Source organism: Benincasa hispida, chromosome 4, assembly GCF_009727055.1.
Source record: "Benincasa hispida cultivar B227 chromosome 4, ASM972705v1, whole genome shotgun sequence".
Lineage (NCBI taxonomy): Eukaryota > Viridiplantae > Streptophyta > Magnoliopsida > Cucurbitales > Cucurbitaceae > Benincasa > Benincasa hispida.
The window spans coordinates 21117483-21122954 of NC_052352.1; positions in this window are offsets into that span (position 1 = coordinate 21117483).

A 5472-nucleotide genomic window follows, 5' to 3' on the forward strand; every position below is an offset into this window, starting at 1 on the left:
CAAAGTGCGTTGCACGATCGCGTGGACTTTCATGCTTATCGCATAGTCCTAAGCTATGTGATCGTTGCTTCATGATCGTTTACACTCGATGCTTGTTGCTCGACTATCAGAAGGTTTGCTACACGATCAAGTGACGAGGCTTCAAGGCGAGCGGTTCAAGACTTGATTCACCTTTTTCGAACCGGTTGATTCAAACTTTTGTAATAGATTAGTCCTTACTTTCTAGTTTTGAGATATACTATCCTGATCCATCAACTTTTATTAAATATGCATGTGATGTATGTTTATCTTATATGCCATAATGTATGTCATATAGTTTTAAAACCCACCATAGATTATGCATTTTTTCATATTATAAAAGTTATAATATATTAGAACGCATGATTAAATTACTTAAAGCATGCTCATGCATCATATAATATAAAAGTTATAATATATGCATGCATTATAGCATATCCATGCATCATTTATATTATAAATGTTATAATATAAGCTTGTATATATGTATGGAATGTATGTTTTACCTTAATTCATTACTTGTTATATAAAAGTTATATATTAGTAATGAATGAACATTGCATGAAGCATGACACTTAAGTTTATTTATAAATGTTATAGATAACTTTTGTATGTCTAGCTAGCAATGTTGAATGGTTTTAATTATTTCATTTTTTATAAGAGTTATAATTAAAGAAATTAGAATTAAAATCAATAATAAAGAATTACATGCACGCCTTAGGCTTTAATCATTTTTTAAAAGTGTTTATTTGATTGAGATAGACCTAATATCACGTTTCTAATGAGATTAGAAATCTAAGTTTAATCTTTTAAATAGGTTTAATAGGATTAAATTGGTTCTAATAAAAGATTAAATATGTAACAAATATATCTATAAGGGACCTTTTGACTAAGGCTGGTTCTGGCTAGACTGGGATACTTAAGTCGATGGAAATGTTGCACCCCTACCTGGGAACCTACCTAGAAAGGCGAATTAGATAGATTTGTTATATACATGCAAATTTGATAAAAGTCTGTTAAAGTGTTTAATGAGACTTGAATCAAACTTGTTTAATCATCAAAAGCAAGTGTTGTTTTTTAGAAGATTAAACAAATCGCTTAGTTAAAATCAGTAGCCAGATTTTCTAAGTTAATAAACTATAGGTAGAACATTCAGTGGGAGGTAAATGAGTATAATGTTGGGTTTTATATCCTAAAAACTCGCAGTTTGTAAAATGATAAACATTTTCTATAATCAATATACTGGCTATTGATTTCATAAATTGTATGAAAGTCTAAATCCAATAAATTAAGACCTATGACTATTGTATAAGTACTTGAACTTTATGTGGAGACATAAGAGTGGATCAGGTTCAAACAAATAGTTAAAATGATCTATGGTACATGAATAAGGTTGGGCACCTTATTTTGGTAACACCATTGGATGCGGTCTACTCTGTAGTTGTTACAAAGAGTTGTAAAGTGTTACATACGATGTGATCCTAATTCGTACATGTTATGACATGAGGAGTTGGGACGTCCTATGTAATGAGTTTACATAAGATCAGGACCAAGAAATAAGTCACTCTTACTTTATAACGTTGTTTACTGTATAAGACTGACTATTTCACCTAGGATGCACCTAGGTAACTCGATCTTAATCCTAAGCTAACTATGACTCCTGTTTTATCGCGGGATTGCTTCCTTAGATTTTGCATAGGTGGAAAAAGATTGGCTCAACAGCCGCCAGCTCCATAAGACCCCACTTTAGGGGTAAGACCGGATAGATAGCTGGAGACACTAGGGCGCACAAGATAAAAGTTCACTTCCTACCCGATTGGTTAACGGAAATAGGAGAAAGGTTATTCTCTCAAAAAGTACTGAATCCAAGTCCTGAACGAGCGGCCCCCACCCTCCTCACTGGGCTGAGGAAAGTTTCGCGTTTAGTGAATTGGATCACAAACCAGTTGTTCATTAGCAGGACTCCAACAAAATATAGAACAAAATATGGACTTGAGGAATAAGACGTTATCTCAGGGGCTAAAACAGATTTTTGACCCAGCCCGCTGTTACGAACAACTGCGAAGGGTCGACCTTGCTGATTATTGCTTAAATTTCATGTGAACTAATATATCACATGAAAGAGGAGTACAAAACTAATGGGCTTTAGTTGGAGCTGACCTATTAGTTTAATGAATGGGGATTAACTATAGGTCTAATGAGTTAGCCAATTAATTTGAGATCGTTGGAGCCCGATGCATCTGTAGGTCCGCGAGGTCCCCTTACTATTCCTAACGGACTAGCTCTTAGAATATGTCGATAAGTTAATATTGAAACGTTCAAATTAGAATTTAAGGGAATTAGTAATTATCATGATACTATTAATTAACATGTTTAATTTGAGAATTAAAACGGAATAGCTGAGGAATTTATTATGTTTAAATATAATTTAAATATTAAAGATGCGATATGTTTAAAATTAATTTAATATTTTGATATTAAATTAATTTAAGTTTATTTAATAATTAATTTATGAAAATTAATTAAAATTTTCATTTTTAAAATCAAAATAGATTTTATAAAATAAAATTTGGATTTTATGATAAAATTGAAAAAAAAAAAAACAAAACACACAAAATGGAAAAGAAGATTTTCCATTATCCATCACTTAAGGTGCTCACACAAAATGCATTCTCTTTGCCTTGTCTTCTCCAAGCATGAGCTGCAACTCATGCAAATCTCTCCTTTGCATGTTGATCTACAATATAATGAAGAGATTGGAGTGAAAATCGGGCATACAATCTGTAGAGAATTTGAGAGAAAATTTGGTTTGAAGAAAAAGTTCTTCAACAAAATTACTACGGTGAACATTTCTTCTTCATCCCTTGATTCAAGCTTGTTTTGAGTCCCACAACTCAATCTAGAGCACCAAGAAAATAGTGGGGAAGATCTTGAGGTGGTCCGCAACAAGATTTAGAGAAGATAGTAGCTAGAGAAGGAGCTTTGAAGAAGTTTTACAAGAGGTATGTCTTGAAACTCACTTGTTTTCTGCAAGAGCATGCTTTATACTTTGCCAAATTTAGTGAATTTGAGTGCTTTGATGATTCTTATGCTTTCGTTGTTGCTGATACAATCCTACATATATGATACTTCACTTTACTTCTACATGTTTCTCCCTAAAAAGTTCACACCGTGAGATCTATCCTTGGCCTCAAGGCACCTTTGGAGTGTTCCCCTACGGGTGGCATTTGGGTAGGTCAATACCAAGGTGAATGGAGAGAATGTTCATAGTAAGTGGGAGCGGGACGTATGATAACATATCCCTCGGTCTCTCTCATTAGGTTAGATAAAGTTTTGTGCATCGTCTCGTGGCACCCTAGAAGTGTCCCCCCTAAAGGATGACAATTTTGCACAACTCTTTATTTGATCTCCAGAAATGGATAGTGTTGCTTTAGTCTCTTGTCCTAATCGGCTAAAATGAAGGGTTACACTTACACATAATTGTTAAGGATGTTAACAAATTCTGGACCGAACAATGGTGACTATTAGATATAGTTACAAGGAGTTGTTTCTGTCTAATGGTTGAGATTGTCTCATTCTAGTGAAGGGGCACTTGATTACCCTACGGTGACTTTTGTCCTGTCTCACTGGAGCATCATTGCAAAATAGATGTCACTTAGGGTACACTATAACTATTTTTCTAAAACTTAATTGGTTCTAAAAGTGGTTTAATGCAAGTAAACTTATTAAGTTTGTTCATTTTCAGCATTTTTAATATGGCTACCGCTACATTGTCTTTACTTGCCGTCGATAAGCTGACTGGCGAAAATTACGCTAGTTGGAAAAATACTATTAACACGATATTAATCATCGATGACCTAAGGTTCATCTTTACGGAGGAGTGTCCTCCTATTCCACTTTCTACTGTTGCTCGAAATGTTCGAGACGCGTATGAGCATTGGACATGGGCAAACAAAAAGGCCCGAGTGTATATCTTGGCCAGCCTTAACGATGTTTTGGCCAAGAAGCATGAGCCCATGATCACTGCACGCGACTCTTATACACATCTAGATGTGTATAAGAGACAGCTATAAGCCCGAGTGTATATCTTGGCCAGCCTTAACGATGTTTTGGCCAAGAAGCATGAGCCCATGATCACTGCACGCGCTGTCTCTTATACACATCTAGATGTGTATAAGAGACAGGTACATCTGTTCGAGAACATGTTCTCAATATGATGGTCCACTTCAATGTGGCGGAGATGAACGGGTCGAGCATCGATGAGGCAAGCCATGTTAGCATGATTCTGGAGTCGTTACCAAAAAGCTTTCTTCACTTTGTAAGCAACGATGTTCTAAACAAGGTTGATTACAACCTTACAATTCTACTCAATGAGTTGCATACTTTCTAATCTTTGCTGAAAAACATGGAGAAGAAGGTTGGTGAGGTAAATGTTGCTTCATCTTCCAAAAAGTTCCATAAAGATTTAACCTCTGGAACTAAGTTTGCACCTTCTTCTTCCAGCACCAGAAAGTGGAAGAAGAAGTTGGAAAAAGAAGAAGGGTGGAAAGGGGAAGGCGCCTGCTAACCCACAACTTGTTGCTCCTAGGGGTAGGCAACCAGTGAGGGTTGACAAAGGAAAGTGTTTCCATTGCAACCAGGACGGGCGTTGGAAGCGGAACTGCCCAAGATATTTGGTTGAGAAGAAGGTTAAACTAGGTAAATGTGATTTACTAGTTTTAGAAACTTGTTTAATGGAAAATGATGATTCTACCTGGATTATTGACTCTGAGGCCACTAACCATGTTTGTTCTTCATTTTAGGGAATTAGTTCCTGATGGCAGCTTGGTGCTGGTGAGATGCCGATGTGAGTTGGAATCGGGCACATTATTTCAACTGTGGTAGTGGGAGGTCTCTGCTTGACTTTACAGAATAGGTTTATCATTTTTAATGATGTATATGTAGTTCCCGAGTTAAAGAGGAACTTAATTTCTGTAAAGTCATTGCTTGAATGTAATTATCAAATACTTTTTTTTTTTGTTAATAAAGTGTTTATTTCAAAAAATGGTGTTGATATATGTTCAACTCAACTGGAAAGTAATTTGTATGTACTAAGGTCATTAGCAACAAATGCCCTCTATAACATAGAGATGTTTAAAACCATCGTAACTCAAAATAAGCAACTTAAAATTTCTCCTAAAGAAAACGCCCAACTTTGGCACCTAAGATTAGGGCAAATTAATCCCAATAGGACTAAGAGATTAGTGAAAAATGGACTTCTAAGCAAGTTAGAAGAAAATTCTTTACATGTGTTCGAGTCATGCCTTGAAGGCAAAATGACTAAAAGACCTTTTATTGGAAAAGATTATAGGGCCAAAGAGCCTCTAGAGCTAATGCATTCAAACCTTTGTGGCCCGATGAATGTGTGAGCCAGGGGAGGTTATGAATACTTCATCACTTTTACTGATGATTATT